The sequence below is a fragment of the Mastigoproctus giganteus genome, chromosome 7 (assembly GCF_048544385.1).
Source record: "Mastigoproctus giganteus isolate SK-2022 chromosome 7, ASM4854438v1, whole genome shotgun sequence".
Lineage (NCBI taxonomy): Eukaryota > Metazoa > Arthropoda > Arachnida > Uropygi > Thelyphonidae > Mastigoproctus > Mastigoproctus giganteus.
The window spans coordinates 53,536,826-53,558,042 of record NC_143581.1 but is presented as its reverse complement, the minus strand read 5'-3'; positions in this window follow the sequence as shown (position 1 = coordinate 53,558,042).

Sequence of the window (21,217 nt, the reverse complement as noted above, 5' to 3'; positions counted from 1 at the left end):
CCTGAACAGCGCATTCAGCAGCTCGGTGGGCCAAATAGATTACGAGCTTTTATCATAAAGTGTTTCGTGTTTCCATTCTTAAATTTGAACTACGGTAAACCCCCATATTTTACAGACTTCAGATTGAAAGGACTAAAAAATTGACCCTCCATTTCAAGTGTGCCCATGAGATAGGGAAATACGGGAATTAATGAGTCACGGCAGGCGATTGTAAGTGCCTCATTCGGTTTATGGATACGCTCGGTGTATCATATCGTTTAAGTGCTCGTCTCTGCCCTCTTTCTTTATTATAACCTTACTTACAGTGTATCATTGTGGCCCTTGAGTAAACTGGCAAAAACAGAAAGCGTGTGCATATGAGTGTTGCAGAAATTAAAGCTGTTAGAGAAGTTTGACTCTGGTGAGTATTTTCCTGGTTCTTGAGGAATATGGTGTGTGCACCTAAATTGTGAGAATTGTGAAAAGTAAGGCCAAGCGTAAGGAATTTTTAAGGAATCTGACTGCTGACTGTGAAGATTCATCCAGTATTTCGATTTCGGGTTCTTAGTTCCGACTCTGAATAAAGTTTTTGCAGGCACGGTCATGGTAAATTAACCTCTATTGACTATGTATCAATAAATAAAATCGAGGTAAATAAAAGCTTTTTTTTTTTTTTTTTACTCTTTGACTTTGTCCTTTGTTTGTGACACATACAAGGGGTGGAAAAAATAATGGAAACACCTGTGATAAGAGTTACAGGTATGCACTAATATGGGGTTGTGCCACTCTTCGCTTCTAAAACAGCTTGTATTCTACGTGGCATAGATTCACATAAATCTTGAACTGTCTTAAGAGGAATATTGGACCATTCGTCATGGAGGTGCGTTTGAAGCTCCTTGAGTGCTGGTGGAGGAAATTTGCTTTTCACTCTCTCTAGAAATGTGCCCACAATGGCTCAATAACGTAAGTGTGGTGATTTTGCAGGCCATGAGAGATGCTTAGCCTCAGTTTCATGCTCCTCAAACCAAGACTGGACTTGAAGGCTGTGTGTATTGGAGCATTATCATCTTGAAACATGGTCGCGTTTGTGAGAAACAGTGTTTGCACCATAGGATGAACCTGGATACTCAGAATATGACGGTAACGGGTCTGATGTACCCGAGTGGTGAGGAGGGAGAGTGCAGTAACACACGCTCTTTGAGTGGACCGCGGTTCGAGCCCGTGACTGTTAAATACGATTAACGATTGTATACATGATTTATTGTACTCTTCCTGCCTAGTGGTCGTGCCCCGAAATATGAGGGGCGCCCCCGTAGCCAGGTGGACAGGAGCAGCAGTGCGCAGCACACGCTTCTTGATTAGACCGCGGTTCGAGCCCATGACCACCAAATACGGAGGATGCGGAAAGGTCAGGGAATGACCACCGCATATCCCCGGAGCAATATGGCCTTAGTTGCTAATGCTCCTAAAAACCAAATAACAACAACAACAACCCGAAATATGAATACGAAATTTATTTTTTTTTATTGTTTTGTAATCAGTGGCAGTAATTCGCCCATTCAGGATGATCATAGTACCTAAAGAATACTAAGATATTGCTGCCTAAACCATTGTAGATCCTCCTTTATGTTTGATGGTTGGCACAAGACAGTCAAGAGGGTGCGTTTCCTTTGGAAACAAACTCTTGCTGATGTTGAGAAAAGTGTGAATGAATGATTCGTCTGAAAATATGACATGTTTCCAATTATTACGTGTCCATTTTTTGCGCTCCTTACACCATTACAAACTCTTTTTAGCATTACCATAAGTAACGAGTGGTTTGCTAATAACGACTCCTTAAATTTCAGCTTTATGAAGTTCCCCCGAACTGTTTTGCTAGAAACTGGATTGCTGAGAACGACATTAGGTTCTGTAGTTATTTTTGAGGCAGTAGTCTTATATTTTTGGTCTGCGATCCATTACCGTGTTCGATGGTCTCTTTCATTCAACTTCGGTTATCTGTCGCAATCATCCTATCAGATTTAGTTTTACTACATTTGGTGAACACAGATATCACTTTCGATAGAGTTACTCTGAATGCATTAAAGAAAATAGCAGTTTTAGTCACCGATGACCCTGCTAAACGTGCATAAACAATTTGACCTCTTTGGAATTTAGACAGGTCGGTCATTTTCTTCATGTACCTTTTTATATCACTTCTAAATAAACATCAGCTTTTGTCCTGTTTCCTTCAAAGTACTACCTGAAAGAAAGAAACAAACAAACAAACAAACAAAAACTTTACTGCAAGTTCATAAATACGTCATACAGCCATTACAAAACTATTACTTTGATATCAGGTGTTTCCATTATTTTGTCCACCTTCTGTACATATACATAGTAACTGTTTAAATTTTCAGTTATGTGTGGTACGAATGTTATCAAAAAAAACTTGATTTTATGGTCACTCAGCATTAACAGTAAAATGAAGGATTTATTGTATTCACCGAATGACAACTAGTTAACGGTTCTGTGTAGTTTAAATAGCGGGGTGGATAAACAGAATGATACGGTTTGAGGTTCGAACCAGTTTATTGAAAGATATAATGTGTAGGGTATGGAAGAATTCGTGACATAATTTTAATTAATTAGTGAATTAAATTTTAATAATTCCATGATTTGTTAGCAGTCATAATTCCAGACTTAGTTCTAGAATAGTTTACTATCAAAATCAAATTAGTAATTTCGGTATTGCCTTAATATTGTACACTTTGAAATTTATTTAAGTGGATTTATGAAAATTATTGTAATAGTGCTTTCTGTTTTAATGATGAATGAAGAATTTTTTCTCCTATTTAAATGAGAGAGAGACTCAATTTATTACTTTTCTAACCCCTTTCGTCAACTTATCCAATACATACATTAACATGACTGAAAATTTCCATCTTTATCCATGCATTAGTTCATGCAGACCGTCAAAGATGACAGCAGCCATAGCACTCTCAAGCTTCTCGTGACAGCAGGCTCCTTTGAGGCTGTCAAGAGAGGTCCGGTTACATGCTACAGACGAGGTTTGCTTCCCAATAAACATCATTAAGGTTTATTCGATAATGGAAACAAGTCACTGCTACTTATTAAGCTGTCGTATGACAAATCAGTAATGACTTTTAATATTCTTCTGGTTAAACAATGCAGTCATGATAACTACTGAACACGAGGAAATGGCACGTTCTTCTAGGAATTAGTTTCATCATTTATTTATTTTTTTCCCTTCTACGGTAACCAAGTAGGCTGCTTATTTATTATAACGAATGAATACGAACGAATGAAAGTTTCTGCATAAAGTATCAAATAGACTAAACCTTTTCATGGCGTCAGTCGAAATAAATGACTCATTGAAAAAGTGAAGTTTCCAAAAAACTGACAACTTTTGAAGAACTTAGTCAGAACTTTATCTCCAGAGAGCTGCAGTCATCTATGACGACATAATATCACCTCGCCCGACATACCGCGAAAAACGAAAAACAAAAAAGAAAAACACGTGAATGAACAATTTAATATATTTCCCCGCGTCGTATTAGTGTTGCCTAGGAAACCAGATTTACGGCCGAGGGGCTTACATTATTTAGATGCTTGTGTCGGAAAGGTTTTGACCAACATGGATATATATTCCTGTTCGCCTGTTTGACTACCACAACTAAAAATTACTTTCCATTCAATAATTATTTGTTGAATTTGCGTTGAAGTTCACATTACGTAAACCACTGATGCACCGACCACAGTCTGCTGAAGAGCTTCATCCAGCCAATAATGCATTTGCTGAAATTAAAATATAAATAAAACGCAAAAAGTAAAACCACAATGAACTTTCCCAACATTTCAAGGAATGCAGATTTTTAAGAAACATGTTTGGTAGTGCTCGCACTAATTACATAATTATTCATACACCAGTATTTTGCAATAAAACAGATTTTTTCTGAAGAGAAAAAATCTGTTTTATTGCAAAATTTTAGTTTCAGTGACACTCCTAATCCTTCTCAGTCCCACTATCAATATTGAGTAGTACAAGCTGATATTTTGCATCTCTCCTCCTCTAAAGAAACCATCAGCCATAGTCTAAGAGGGCGCGCTCACAGTGTCCTGATCCCGCTCATCCCAGAGATATTCCACAGGATCAAGGTTAGGACTTCGTGTTTTCAGACTAATTCTTCAACTTCCTCCCCAAATCTTTATACTTCAGAACGTTATGTACACGCAGACTCTGTTTAGGGGTCGATGGATCCCTCACCATAAGTTTCTTAGCATACCTGTCTGCTGTTCTACTTCTTTTCAGCGTTGGCGTTATTCGATTTTGGAAGGTTCGAACGCTGGCACCGACAAATGACTGTTGTGGATATTCGACATTCAGACTTTATCGAAACTCAGTAAGCTCCACAGTGTTGGTTACTACTGATGTGTGGTGCTCCCGTGACATTTTAACCATAATTTACCCATAATAGCTCTGACCACCAGTTCCTACTGGTGGTCAGACCTCTTATGGGACAAGGTTAAAAATAGGAAAATGTTTGACGAATAAAAACCTGCCTCTTCCTCGAAACTGGGTATCAACGATATTTCCAGAATGCAGTTTTCCTTTCCATAGAAAACTTCTGCAAGCAAGGAATAGTTCTAAATTTAATGGCTGGGAGAGTTGGACAGGCGTGTTATATATATATTTCTTCATAAAGGTGTGATCATTACACATTCATTGTGCAGGATTTTCTATACACTCAAGTGTTTTTAATGGTATTTCTATAATTCTATAACCATTTTTGTATTACAGTTTAAGATAAATTATAGATAAAGTAAATAATAGATTTAATTTTTACGCAGCGATCGTAAAAGATTAAAGAGTGCGTGACGTGGCGTATGCATGCATGAATATACTGTTCTGTACACTCGTCCACTAGCTTGGAGGGTCATTGAATATTTCTGTTGTAGACAGCAAATGTTGTGTATCTGTAATTATTAATAGGATAGTTATTGGTGCTTTCGACAAACAGCAAGCTCCGAAAAGTGTAACTTGAAGCTGCTCTTGATTTATTTTAACTTTCTTTTATGTTTTTATTTAGGATAATATTGTAGCAACAGTGTTCCAACTTGTACCTAATTAGCCGTAGGTACAAGCTTTTTGCAAACCATGTATATTCCGTAATTCAACCTCGAATAGTTAATCTAGCTATTGTACTGTTTTTCATTTATTATTTATGTCAGTAACTACGCAGAAATAAACCGGCTAGTCGAAACATGACATGCACTTCCCAGTTGCCACATAAATGCTGCATTGTGTAGCAGATGGAATCATGGTGTTGTTATTAGTTTTCAGGTGCATCAATAACTTAAACCATATTGCTGCTTTATGTATTATGCCTATACAAGCGTTGTTCAGCGGCCGATTTGCATGTTTTACGGTTTGAAACCCGGAATAATTCACGGTAAAAACCCTACTCCCTCCGGCTGAGATCAGCTAACTACATCCCTGATTGAATAGACATTTGGAAATTCTTCCAGTAATCAACGACACTCGGACCCAGACATTTCTAATGGTCTCTTCGAGTGGTAAAGTGGCGAAATCACTATACTGTTACGGAACCGCAGTCCCCCACCCCCTTCCACAGTGTATAGTCGTATAGTGGCTTTTTTGGCCCAGCGCGTTGTCTGCCGGTGATTAAAGGTCGTTTCTGAAAAGTTGCAGAAAGAAAAGGGGGGGGGGGGAATCCAATGCGTCAATCCCCTTTAAAGTGTTTTGTATGTTTTGATTGATGATATCAACGTAATTCTGCAGTAATATTTTTGATTCATTTTCTTGGATGGCATAGGCCTAGAGATAAAAGGCTCAAAGGAAAAAAACAGAAAATATCAATGAGAGAGAAACACGTCGCCTTTCTAAAAACTGCATTTTTATCAGCTATAATGGAGAGATAAAAGAAAACGAACACGAACACATACACATAAGCAGACAATTGGGAGGGATCGAAGATGCTGAGAACAGCATACATTTGTCAAATTGAGCCAGCCCCTCGGTAGCCTTACTGTAATCGATTTTGTCGATTTAGAAGGACTACTGGTGTGTTGGCCACGTGATCTTTGATTCTGAGCTCTTCCAGTGAGAAAGGGTGACTACAAAATGGGAAGGAAGCAAAATCGATTGGACATTTCACTTTAAAGTCTACTGCTCCAAAACACATTGAAGCAGCTGGTGGTCCAGAATTTCCATAGGATAAGTTCTGTTATGAGTGTAGAATTGGTGAATGTTTGATAACGCCGAATGCCACCAAGATTCTTAATCGTACAGAAATTTCCTGTTATAAATTTGCCACAAAATTTAAAGTCCTGGGACTTCAGAACAATCTTCATAAGATTTTTCATTGAACGTTAGTTTGTTAATTCTCTTCATTAGAAGCCACTTGGCAGTGTAGTTTTCTTAACTCACCGAACAAACTCTTTAAGAAATAATAAAATAAAATTACAATCTTTAAAAAAACAGTATCCCGTTGTTTGAATTCAGGTAATTTATAATAGATTAGTTAGCATCGGTTATGTTTTGCGTCCGCGATGTTTTCAACAACCAGTTGCATTTCATCAAAGATTAGTGCAGTGATCAAACTATACGCCTATCGCTCAACATAAAGTTTCAAATTGTCAGTATTGATTACTTCCTTAATGATTCATTAATTGAATAATTTATTTGCTCCAAAGATTTAGGTATCTCCATACATCTTGTATTGCTACACATACTTTCAACTTATTTGTTCAAAAGAAACAAATTATTAGTTGAACAACTTATTTGTTAAAAATTTTGTTGCGTTCAAAATAATTTTTTTCAAGTTTATTGCATTTGAGACACGGAAGGTATCGAACATTTTGTGAAAATGAGAAGTGTAGTTTAAAACTTGCATAAGGAAGATAAATCGCAGTGTTTGCTGCCAACGCCACTTACATTCACGACGAACTATTTTGACATACTATGTCATATACTTGATCGAAAGGAAGTTTGGAAAATCTGTGGATAACTTTAGAATTTAGAAATAAGCTTGGTCTGATCAGTCGATGCCAAGCTTTGCACGCCATACGTCGAATTAGTGACTGTAGAGACGTCTCGTGAAATGCATGCAGAATTTTGCCGCTTCAGAACCAAGCTTCATAACGTTAGCTAGTAACAAGTGAACTGTCTGTTATGTCCACTTCAACAAATGAACAGCACTGCTCTTCATTTGTTCAAGTGGACATAACAAGAGACAAGTGGTAAGATTCCCACAGATTAATTTGATAATCCAGATTTGGGAGGCTTTTGTAGAGTCATTTGACTTTGCAACAGCCTTACGGATGCCTTGCACACGTTTTGGAGTCGACAGTTAGTTTTATATATTTAGACTTACCACAGAAGGTTTCTTTTCACGAAATTGTTTCATAATTTTACAAATAGCACATTTCCTAGGCGCATCTCTTGTTTTGAATATTTGTCCGTGTACGATTATTGCATTTGTATTAAGATCTAACGTAAAAGCAGCTTTCAATTAGAAAGCAATCCTGCTGCAGTGTCATAGGAATTTTTAATCACTGTTGTTGATATTCAGTCAGACAGACACACAGCATCGTGTTTCACACAAGTTTGAAATGTTTTTCGGAATGTTTACTGATTGTTTGATCAAGATGTATAAAACACTGAGTTTTTCAAATTAGTGCATTTAGCGATTTAGTATGAAATTAATTTCGGATATACCTATCAAATTTAGTATAATTATTTCGAACGCATTGCATTTTATTCTATTCTTTCTGTTATGTACCATAAATTATTGATTATCACAAATGTTATTTATTTTGAGCAATGCTAACGTCTAAACTCTAGACACATTAATGATTAGCGGATAGTAAGTAGTATACTTGAAGATAGATGAGGTCTGCCTGGTAAAATACATTAATTCTTCCTGATTATTTGAGTAATTGTTCAAGTAATGTGTTATTATTAAAAAGAATTAATAGTGAAATAAGTGGTCCTGCATTGACCATTTATTCACGGTCAAGCAAATTCTGGAAAAATACCAAGCTACTGGACATGATATGGGATTAGTGTTTATTGACTTGGAAAAAGCTTATGACAGTGTCCCAGGAAAGATGCTGTGGAGTGCCATGGAAACAATATCAATACGACAACCACTGATCGGCATAATTAGAAAAATGTACAAAAATAACACTTGCTGCATTAAAATTGGGTCAGAAATATCAAGGAAATTCAAAACATCAAAAAGCTTTATATATATATATATATATATATATATATATATATATATATATATATATATATATAAACAGAATTATCATTTTTTAATGACCTAACACTTTTCATATGTCATATCTTTAAAATTTCAGAAGATGCCTAAGACTTTTGTTTTGTAATAATTTACTTCTTTCCTCCTCGATTTTAATACAATTTGATTTAATAAACTAAACAAATACGAAGCCTTAATTCGTAGTATCCTATTAACACTCTTTCTAATTTGCTTTACTTACTTCTCTCTGGATTTTAATAACATTTAAAATATAGCACATATTTCACATTTCCGCTGTGATTAGTATAATAAGAAAATGGCAATAATTCATAATTTTTATATTTAGTAAACTGATAACAAAAAAAAAGGTGAGATCTTCCAATGTAACGAGTTTCATATGCGCGAACCGAGAACGTTTATTTTCTGCACATCCGCCATATTGCCAATTCGTATAATTTTATTTATTTATTTATTCAGTTTATTGCTTTTTACAAACATCCATAGAACAGCATGCAAGCTAGAAGGTTGCAAAAAAGGAACCAACATAAAATAATTACAATAAAAAAAAAACAAAAAAACAATGACATTATTGATCTGTAGAAATATGTACTCATATTGTGGGTGCCTTCACAATGAGATAGCTGGTATTGCACTACTTCAAATAAATAATGCTTCTCTAGTAGAGAAGACTGCTGTTATTTTCAGTGAATACCACCACCCAGACAATCGTTTCGAAGCTAGTGGGCTTTAATCATCAGTGGGTGGGCAGGTACCCTGGTAATAATAATAATAGTAGTAGTAGTGGCATACGATGCAAGAAAGCAAGTGTATGAGTTTTTTGCAGCATCAGCCAAAAGAAAAAAAAAAAAAAAAAAATCACACCGTTCCCTCCAAATGCCTGTCCAGTTCCTCCTTAAATTTATTCAACCTATCAACTTTCTCAACGGCAGATGGAAGTTTGTTCCAGCAGTTGACCACCCATTGGCTAAAGGCAAATTTGTGCACATCTATTCTACATCTGACTTTTCTTAATTTGAATTTATGCCCCCTTAGGATTGTAATCTGAACAAGTGGAAGGATTCCCATTAGAATTCATCGTGCTCAACTCATTCAAGGCCTTATACACTTCAATCAGATCACCGCGCTATTGCCTAGTCTCCAGCCACTGCAATTTGCAGAACTTAAGCCTCTTTTGGTAAGAGGATCCCTTCATTCCCCTCACCAATCTTGTTGCCCTTCTCTGTACACAGGTGGTAGATGACTTTCATTGACCGGTGAAATACCACCACTTTGCTTATTGGAGGCTTGAAGTGGTGAAACCCATGTTTAGTCTCTAGAGCAAAGTTTCCGGTATTCTCCCCCCCCCCCATATTTTTCCTTCAACCCATGCACGGTACTAAGTACTATAGGTTTTGATACCTTTCGTGTTTGGGGTTTTCATAAAAAAAAAAAAAAAATGTACAATTGATATTTGACATTTACATAAATATAAGGAATTGGACAAACTGAACTTTAGATAGGAGAGTTCATTGATTCCTCGGATCAAGGAAAAAAAAACACAGTTGGTTCTTTCTTACTAGACATCTCCAAGGGATTAAGGCGTGGCGCATGCTGGAAATATATTCTTCAGGAAGGAAAGGTTGTTGAGTTTCATTCTTAATGGAAACTGAGAATTCTGTCTGCTTCTGTATCGGCATCTTGGCCCACTTGGACAATGGACTCTTTTCCTTTCGAGAGGCAACCGCTAGAGGTCAGCAGCTGACATCCGGTACACAGCATTCCTGAGATGTATGATTAATTGGTCTGGACCTTTCTTTTACCAATATCGATCTGGTAGCTGTTGGGCAGGATGGTGTACACGCGATGCACAATCTCAGTCTGGTAGTTCTTTTCCTTATGAAATCGGTCACAGTCAATGTCCAGGGTGAGGAACATACCTATGGTATTGGAAGGGAACACCCGGTCAACAGATTTTATCCTGTTCCTGGGTGGCTGCATTGTAGTTTGTCTATGTCGACGGGGTCTGCTAGGTGGTGAAAGACAATCTCAACTATGCTAGGGATTTCTATCTTTTTGCTGATGAGTTTTGAAAGGGTAGAAATGTTCATTTTGATTAGAATCAGTTGCCAGGGTACCCAATCTAGTTTGCTTGAAGGGCACTTCTAGAGCTGGTAAACGTGTTTCTTAGGTAGCGGTTAAGCCACCTCAGGATCCAGTATTCCACAGTCAGGAACCTCCTGAGATTTTCAACTGGCGCGGAAGACCAAACAGGGGAGGCATAAAGGGCGATGGGAGAGACACATCTCACTATATAACGTGTTACGAGATTAGAACTTCGAATCCCTGTCAGTTCCTGTTTAACACGCCACAGAGCCCCAATCGTTCAGGCACGGAAACAAACGTAATATCCAGCGCTTATAAACTACAATATACAGTATATGGGTAGCCTATGTGATATGTATGAATAAATAGTAATAATAATAATTGATGGCTTTCTGTTTGCCCGATTTTAATGAAATTTGGGATGGCTCGACACACCTTTTTAAAAGAGCCAAGTACAGTATATGCAGTGCGCGCCGCTTGTTGAGATCACTTCGGAACAGAGATTAATTAATAAATAAATAAATAAATTTTCTGTTTATACTCCGGCACGACAACTAAGTCAGTAGAGTTTACAATAAATCGTCAATACAAATATTTATCGTATTTAGTAGTCACGGGCTTGAACCCCGGTCTACTCAAGGAACGCGTGCGATGCACTCTCGCTCCTGACCACTGGGCTACGTCAGGCCAATTGATAACAATAATCGAAGAAACAAGACTACGACTGTTCTGCGTTGTTTATTTATGCAGAGTGGAAATCCGTACATATAAAGGTGTACGTGGACAGAAAAAAAAAAAAAATTAAAATCAAGACCAACAATATTAAAATCAAGCAATACAGAATACTTTGATTGCCCACTATTTCTTTGAGAAAGTCATCAGTAAAAATGAAGTTGTCATAATGCTTTTGGAAATCCATTAAAAAAGAATGAAAAACGTATTAAAATCAAGAATTCGAAACGGATTAATGTTTCTCTGCTGTAAAATAAAACAGCCAGATTGGTAGGAGTAAAGATACTTTTATCAACAACTATATGAACTGTACGAAGCAATAGCGGTAGCCACGCAATCTGTCGGAGTTCAAGAACAAATCGGGGTGTTCTTAATCACTTCTGCTGCACATGCGTAAACCGCGATAAAGAAAAATGCAATAACGTAAACCAAAGCGCCTAATACAGTAAACTGCCTTTTTTTCCGATGTATTAGTATACGTCTGATTTGGACTTCGATGTGATAGTGACTTTTACGGGGTTACGTTATTATATTCGGAAACGGATGCCCGCAGAAATCTTTGGAATTACTGTCAACACTGAAGCTGATATTAAAAAAGAAAAGGTGAGATGCTATAATGAACTGAGACACGTTTGGCAAACCAGATGGGATCCAACCACTACAGGTTTAGTTACCAAAATATTTATCCCTGCAGTGACGTTTCTAACGGATAAAATGAACCAGAGATGGTTCTCTATGGGGTTATATTTATCTTATATTCTTACAGGACACGGGTCAATGAATGCTAAACTTTTTCGGTTTAGATTGTTTGACACTTATTTAAGTCAATGCGGTTTTCCAGAGACTTGGAGCCATATTCTTTTTAATTGTATTCTCTACACAGATCGTAGAGGAATATTAATGCATAATGTTGGGAATGTTGCCCCAGGGCATGAATCAGGACTCATCCAGAACAAACAATTCTTTACAGCTTGCAGGTGTTTGCGAATGAGGTATTTAAAAGAAGAGCATCAAACAGACAGGACACTTTTATCTATTAGAAATAGTAATAAACGGTTCTAGAATGGCTTGAAAATGTTGGTGGATTTTTTTTGATGTTATATAATTTCTTTATTTACACAACAACTGGTAAATGTTTTCTTGATTATATTTGAAGTTATAACTTGTAACTCTTGGAAGATCTAAGTTGGATTAGCACGTGGTTGTAATTAATACTGTGGAATTACTGCGCTTACTATGTTTTATTGTTTTGGTTTGATGGGTGCCTTATTTGGAATTTAGTTCTTTGTGTTATGTTAGTACATACGATGTATGTGTACCAGGACAGACATGATTTATTGGTGTTTTTATTATATATTTCATGTCAACTATTATTATTTTTTTTGTACGTTGTTAAATAACACATCAATCAAGTCTGAAGGTAAAATTGGATAAGATTTTACCCAATATTGTAACTAAAGCTCTAAATATTGTCCAAGACTTGGACAATATTTAGAGTTTTACAAGTCTGTTAGAATTGGTGGTGGCCACAATTGTCTAAGATGTGGATGAGCTGCTAGTGTAAGTTTTTTTTTTTTAATTAATTTATATATTTTATGTTTTTATAATGTTTTATTTATGAAGATGTAAGGTGCTCAGTTGAGAGTTAGTTAGGCAGATTTGAACTAACGTTCTGGATGCCGCCTTTAGTTTTAATAAAAATGTAAATGTAATGAACTTCATAAAAGTAATAACATTACACGATATAACATATAAATGATCATAATAAACGGCTGTACTGTAATTTCATGAAATTCCGTCACATGGAGTCGAGCTGTTACATAAGTATGGTAGTACGGACGCACAGGCATGGTGAAGAAAATAGTCGCTTTACTATACGCGAAAGCGCATAACTATTTAACTGTAATGAAATAATACTAATGTATAGTTTCCTCCACACACCATCTACCTTTTATAACAAGTGTAATTTCATGAGTTAGGTAAATCTTCACATAATTTTATAATACGAGTATGGAGAATATAATATATTCTCCATACTTAGCGTTACTAGTACCGTAACGTTAGCACATTGCCTTTCGCGACTACTAACTTATATATATAAACACACACACACACATATATATAAACGAGGGTTATTCTAAAAGTAATTCACTTCGCACGTCCTCCTCACTCCATATGCCTACACAACTGACATTTATCACGATAATAATTTGAAGTTTAACCTCAGCATGAGCGTGCTTGAAACAGAGTTTCTGCATTGAATGTTTATGTAGAGGCTTTTGAAAATGGATAGTAATATTGCATCAGGCCATCTGTTCACTGAACTTTAACTGAGGTGTAAAAGGAAAGGTGGGCTACCGATGGGTCCCACACTTGCTATCAGATGAAAACGAGTAAAGGTAAAGAAATTGCAATTTACAGATAGTATACATGGAGCAGTATGGCCTTAGTCGCTGATGCTCCTAAACTCCTACTACAGCAACAACATTTATTATTATTATGTCTAAGGCGGCACCTAGACTTCCGTCTATCTCCACCTGATAAGCTGACTGTGTGCAGAACCTCTGCAAAATAGACCTGTATAGAAAGTCCCTTTGCCAGCTGGCACCTGCACAGCCACTCCCCGGTGGCGAAGAGACCCTAATAACCGCCCATATTCACTTGGTACTGGGCATGGTCTTCTATTTTAAGTGCCTCATGCACAAAAATCCCGCACCCACCGGAAGTAGTGCTATACCGGTGGGTGCCAGCAATCCCGCTCCCAGGCTGCCCACACCTGAGAGCCAGCAAAAAAAAAAAAAAATAAATAAATAAATAAATAAAATAAAATAAAATTATATACCTATATACACACACATAATATAAACAAACTAAAAATTAAAAAAAAAAAAAAAAAAAAAACCACAGATAAAATGGATATAACCAAATCTTAATTAGTAATCATTAGATTATTCCAATGTCTTCTCTGTTGAAAAGCTGTTACACAGAACTCTTGCAGTGCTTGAAATTTATCCTGATTAGCAATAAGATCACTTCCACAGCCTCTAAATAAATTACCAATCTTCACTTTTAGCCTTTCTCTATGGTCAACATACAAACTACAATCATATAATAAATGACTCCAAGTCTCAGGTTGCCCGCAAGTGCATAAAGGAGAGCTGACTAGACCAAAGCAATGTAGTTTAAAATTCAATGACCCATGGCCAGTTAAAATAAACGATGTTACCATAGAAGGAAAAAACCATTTGTTGTTACTATCATAAGTAAATGTAACTGTTGGAATGAACAATATAGTCACCTCCCCAGTTACATTAAGATCCCATCTCTGTTGCCATATACCAATCAACTAAGTTAGAACATTTTTCTTAGCTTTAGCTATCTCTATAGTGACATCAGATGTAATATTCATGAAAGAAACAACTATACCTTTTTTTAAGTAATAACAAAGGCCCGATACACAATGTACAAGTCTAGAGGCAAATGCCCGGCCAAAACCTGCATAGCATTCGTTGAGACTGTTCTGCAGAAACTATAAATAACATAAAGCATTGAGCGCTGAATCGATAACAATTTCTGTTTAAATTTAACGTTAGTAACTCTGAAGTACCATGCTGATGCTCCGTACGCAACTATGGGTAAGAAGACTGCATTGTAGTATAAATTTAAAACTTTCCTTTTCAACCACCAATCTGACCTAGTTAATCGAATTATTGCTGCACTAAATTTTTTAACTTTTTCGTGTAAGTAATTTAAATGTGGGAAAAACGATAATCTATCATCAATTCTTATACCTAGATATTTCACCTCAGATACTAGGGGAATCTGCCGCCCCTTAATTAAAGCTTTTGGCGGTCGCGCATAATTTAGTTTCCCCTTAAGAAGCATCATGACAGTTTTAGTTGTAGATATCAATAGTTTATGCAGATCAGCCCATGACACTAGACTTTCTAATACCTGAGCCACTCTTATTTCAAGCACAGACCTAGATTTACCAGTAACACATAAAACCAAATCATCTGCATAAGCAATCTTATGCAGATTTTCAACTGATTGTTCTAGCCATAAATTAAGTACTAAGTTCCAAAAACGTGGGCCCAATACAGACCCCTGAGGACACCCTCTCGAAAGATTCATATTAAACTGTAGATGCTTAGCTTTCAGTATAATTTTCCTACCATACAAATAACTCTGTATCGTCCTATACAATAAGTCTGGACATTGCATACCCCTTAATGCAGACAGAATACTCTCATGCCACACCATGTCAAAAGCTCCAGTAAAATCTAGAAAGATGGCTAACACATACTTATCCTCTACCTGGTTGGTGAAATTCATGAGATCATTAGTGGCATCCTCCGTAGAATGCCCTCTCTTGAAACCATACTGATAAGGCAGGGTCAAACCATTTTTATCCATGACTTGGTTCAATCTTAAAAATAACAATCTTTCAAACACTTTGCCAAGATTGGCCAATAACGAAATTGGTCTATCCTCTTGGGTCATTTGGTTTTTTACCCGGCTTAACTAACAGCTTGATCAAACCAACTTTCCAGATCCCAGGAAAGGTACCTTGAAGTAAGCATTTATTATATAAGTTTAACAAGATGTTAGGATAAAGCTCAATCACTTTAAGAACAGCGATATTCTCTACTAAATCGATCCCCGGAGCTTTGGAAATGTTAACTTTCTTAGAAACGGCTCTCAGTTCCTCTAAAGTAAATAAGCTAATATCAACAGACCCAAGGTATGTTACATTAGACTCCTTGATACATTCTTGCTCTGTTGTCTCCCCCCACCCCACTTCTTCTTCTTCTTCATGAGGAAACAACTCCGATGTTATTGCCTGCACTGTTGTAATCCAATCAGTTGTTTCCACACCATTGACGATTACGGTATTCATTATCTCTCCAGGTCTTACTTTATTCATACTTAGTTTATAAATTAATCCCCAAGGATCTGTACTGCCCACACTAGTAACTAGATTTCTCCAAGCCTTTAATTTACTCTCATAAATAGCCCTATAATAAATTTTCTTTTTATTCCTATAACATGAGTGATAAAATTGAGCCTCATTCAGCCCCCACTGCCTATACCTCTGATATGTCTTCCTATATAAAAAAATACTTCTTTCATTAACCTGGATAATTCCGCATTCCACCAATTAACAACTGGCCTCTTAACTCGTTGTCTTCTTGAGGCACAACTGAGGGCTCTAAGCAATGAAGACTGAACGAAAGCAGCATACTCACACGCATTTAAAAAATTCAAATTAACCATATGTCTCCTGAAAAATCTAAAGCCACTGACCGTGCAAAACTAGATCAGTTAATCTTATAAGTAAATCTAGTTAATTCAAAATTATCAAAATCTAAAGTAGTATTTAAATCAGCCAAATTAATATGAAAAACAAAAGATCTATGATCACTATTCGTATAGTCTGTTTTCACAAGCCAATGACAGATTCGTCTGGATAACCCCTGAGTAACTAAAGTCAAATCAATGTTCGACCTGCCATGAACATTATTAAAAGTATAAGGCTGACCTGATATATTGACTACATACAAATTATTCATTAAAATAAAGTCCTCCATTAAGCGACCTCTCTGATCAGTCAATGCCGCTAAACCATAAGTTAGACTTTGCATTGGAATCCAATGCAATAATTAAATTACTACAACCAATTTTACTGAAAACTGTTTCCATATAATGGATAGAATTAACAATTTCGTGACTTGGAGGACAATAAAGAGATATTAAATTTAAAGACAGCCTAGGAGTACTAATGTTCACGCATGTTGAGTTCTGACTACACAGCCCAGAGAGGACAGTTATCTGCAATAACTTATTAAAGACCACAATTGCTGTTTTAGGTTTCACATCAACTACACTTATAACTCTGGCATCAGCAGGAAAACCAACAATTTTATGTCCATGTGCAAAGGAACCAACGGCTCCTGCATACACAAAATGTCAACACTTTCTTGCACGGCCACCATTCTAATTTCATCAGTAACCGCACGACATCTTTGGGCGTTGAGTTGAACCAACTTAAGCACACTACCTTCATCTTTATGTTGAAAACTACCATTCACATTAAAAGTACTACAGTTATCCATCATAGGTACGCGTACTGGCAAACTCTAGAGCCTTTTTATACTCAGGACAACTACTACTCCTTAATGAGTGATCATAAGCTCTACCTCTGCGCTTGCAGTTCACACAGCATGGATCTTTATTTTTATTTGGGCAATCAACAAAAATTTGGCCACCCTGAGCACAATGACCACACGACACAGTCTTGTGTGTGCAGTGTTGTATAGAGTGGCCATACCCCAAACACTTAAAACATTTAGTCACAACTGTAAAACGCCTGAATTTGTGTGACGTATATCCAAAATACAACCTGTCATTACACATAAAATTTTCCAACATGTGAGCATCTACCCCAATCAGCCAATTATTAAACCTTGCCTTGGAACTGTTACTAAATCTAAAAACAATGCCCTCTCTGACCTCTTGCTCCCCATATCCATAATCGTGAAGGTTTTTCTTATATAAATCTAGTAATATCCTCCTGAGTTAATTCCTTCGGTACCTCATACACTAAGATGGTAGGGTTCTGTAACTTTACTTTATCCAGATTAATACCCTTTTGAAAAAATACCTCTGCCTTACTGAGTTTATCCAAATCCTTATCATTATCTGTTTCAACTAAGTCTCCTTTATTTCGTATAGCTCTTAGATTTCTAATTTTTATTTCTTGAAACTTTTCCTTTAATGTGTTAACAATAACCTCTTTAACTTCCTGACTTGACTTATACTGTTCTGAGGACTCCTCAGCCGTGAAAATAACCTTATTATTTAATCTTGCCACTTTGCTCAGCTTCCTGTTATTATCCACCATACAGATATCATTTAATATTACCTGTTCACCTATTCGAGGCTGGCTGAATCCAGCCCTAACCTTCTCCGCATAAGTCCCCTTTTGTTCTGCAACATTAGATAGAAAAGGCTGCCCTCTTACAATGTCATCTAATAAACTGGCATGCACCTCCATCTCCTCTATCCTTGTTTTAAGACGTTCATTGTCACTAATGCTGTTGATATAGTCTCCATGTCAATCCATACGTCAAGTAAGAAATTAGTTGCAGCTTTAGTCACTTTATTATTTTCACTAGTCATGTAGTCAATAACTTTTTTCTTCAACTTTGTTACAAGCTCAAAAATAGTAGACACGTCAAGGTACCTCTGCCTTTGATCCTGTATGTTAGCAACAATTATTTCGCTCTCACGCACATTTGTGCCTGTACTTCTTCTCCCCGATTCCGAATAAAAACTATCTACATCAGAAACCATATTATCAGGCTGAATATCCTGAAAATCAGTTATCTTAACATTTGACAAATCATTTGTGAAATCTGTTATGGCAACATCTTCTTCTAACTGCACCCCCTGTTCAACCATGCAGCCAACTTTAACTACGTTTTCCACACCACCTACCTGAATATGAGAATAAGTATTACCAGACGTCCCAGCTTTAGTATTCACACTAACAGTACTCATTGCACTACTACCTCCACTACTTAAAACATCACTTGCTTTAATATTTTTAACTTTAGACGATTTCTCAGAAGCCTTCTTTACAGAATCAGTATTGTACAACGTGGGAACTCTGGAAGAAAGTGGAGGGAAAGCACCAATCTTCTCTTCCTTCCCCCCTCCTTTACCAAGCTTCTTACTATGAATTCTGCCTTCCATTAACTATAATAGTCGGTTCAAAGCAACCGACTATTATTAACTGAGACGCAACAATATTATTAACTGAGGATTAGTTAACTACGCCAAAAACTACAACGTCAATAAATAAATCTATCAAGAATTAATGTTACAACACAAGAAAATAGTATAAATCGAGCTAGCAACCCGACCAGTCTGCAGTCGCGGAGAACTTTTGCCACACACCCCAGCACTAGCCTCTACAGCAACAACAAGAAAAACAATGGTTATAATCACTGTCCTCCCGCCGACCGGGCTAGCCGGGTGGGTAAAGAAGTGCCTGCCTGGCAACCCAAAGATCGCGGGTTCGAATCCCGCCTCGGGCTTGGATCAAAGTACTGCAAAAACCTTGGGAAGTGCATTAAGGCCACAGAAGCTGATGCGCCAACAACTACCATCCGGAAAGGGTCTGGCTTCGAATCCAGTTTAACGAGGTATGGAACTTTTATCACTTTTTTCACTCTGTGGCTCAGTTAATTGGTCTAAGCGATTTGTCTTCCCTCTTTAATTATCATTATTGGTCTGCGTCACTTACTGTTTTGAAATTATTTCTTTCATTGTTATCTTAAGTGATGGGAGCGAAACTTCTCTAATTGTTTCAAGAGTGTTCATACTGGAAAATGGGTCCAGAAAAAGTGATCATACTGGAAAATGGGTCCAGAAAAATAGTCAAACCGACCAAAGAATGCACTTAATTTATTGATGTTATACACGAGTAAATACAACAATATTATGTACCCAATGCGAAGTTTACTTTTTTTTTTTTACCTGCTGTCTATAGAGAGGCATGAACACATGACTGCTTCTGACGGAGCGGTCTACTTCTTGGATGATGGGTGTACCTAAGAAACTGAACACTTAGTATATGTAATATAATTTTTATATGTACATTTACGTACAAGAAGGGTCGGCGCCTCCGTAGCCAGGTGGGAAGGAGCAGCAGTGCGTAGCACATGCTTCTTGATTACACCGGGGTTCGAGCCCGTAACCACCAAATACGGAGAATGCGGAAAGGTCAGGGAATGACCACTGCATATTCCCGGAGCAATATGGCCTTAGTTGCTAGTGCTCCAAATAACAACAACAACAAGGGTCGAGGTAGTTCATCAATAGTTTCAGTTTTACTTCTCATCTAACTTTAACAAAAGTTGAATGGCCAATAACGTTCATTGTTTGCCAGCTGCTCGGCTATCCCCTTGGGAAAGTGGGTACCTAGAAGACTATTACTCTTCCCCCATTATTATTATTTTTTTTACTTTGCATATATATATATATATATATATATACACACACAAAATATTACTATAATATATATGCCATTTTGCGAATATATTCGAGAAAAGAAGCTCAGTTCATCCTCTCCTATTTTTATTTGTTACTATATTCTTCACTTATTTCAACTAGACCACTATCTGATATTCATGCTGTGACTTCATGATGGCGCAGCGTACTAAATAAAAGTCGTTGCTTGTAGCCTGTTGTAACATGTAGTACACGATAACATGATGCATAATATAAAAGGGAAAGTTAGGGATGCGGTGTGATAGATGAAATGTACGATACATATTGGGATAATAAAATAATCTACTGAAGAGATTCTACCGCATTTTTGGGCACGAATTTACTCGTATGGCAGATTTTAATTTAGCCCGAAGGTAAAGGTAGCGATGTTATGCCAGTCTGGGAATGCGTTATGGGAAACATGAAGCTACTGTATTATGTGGCAATAGTGCAACGAGAAAATAAACGGAGGGAGGAACAATTTGCTGAAGTCCATGCATATTTCAAGTAACCTGCTTGGTTTCCCTGTGACTGAAATGTAATAAGATGGCAGCACCGTCGTCTCATGACATACTAACGTTGAAGAGAGAGGAAGAGAATAAAAAAATAAGGAAAGTAAAAAGGAACTTTCTGTAATTTTATCATTTTACGTTTTAGTTGTTTTAAAAGCGCATCATAATAGTTTAGTTATTCATCTGAAAATATGTGAAGCTTATATATAATGGAATTTTAATGGAACATAGTAAGAGTTAAGGCATGGTTCAAAGATATAAACAATGTACTGTAATTATGGATGATCAAAGAAAATGCTTTACTTAAACTTGCTTTGCTTTAAATCAGAATCTCTGAGAACAAGCTAATATTTTGGAGTAATTCAGTGCATTACTGGCAACTGGGACATATCTAGGATGTCTAAAATTAACCAACTGTCAATTTGATATCCAGATTTGCTTCATGGATATGAAAAAGAAAAGAAAAGAAAAAAAAATTCATTTCATCTCACTTCCGGAAGAGTGAGAGAGAATAATGATTTTGCTATAAAATTGTCTTTCATTATC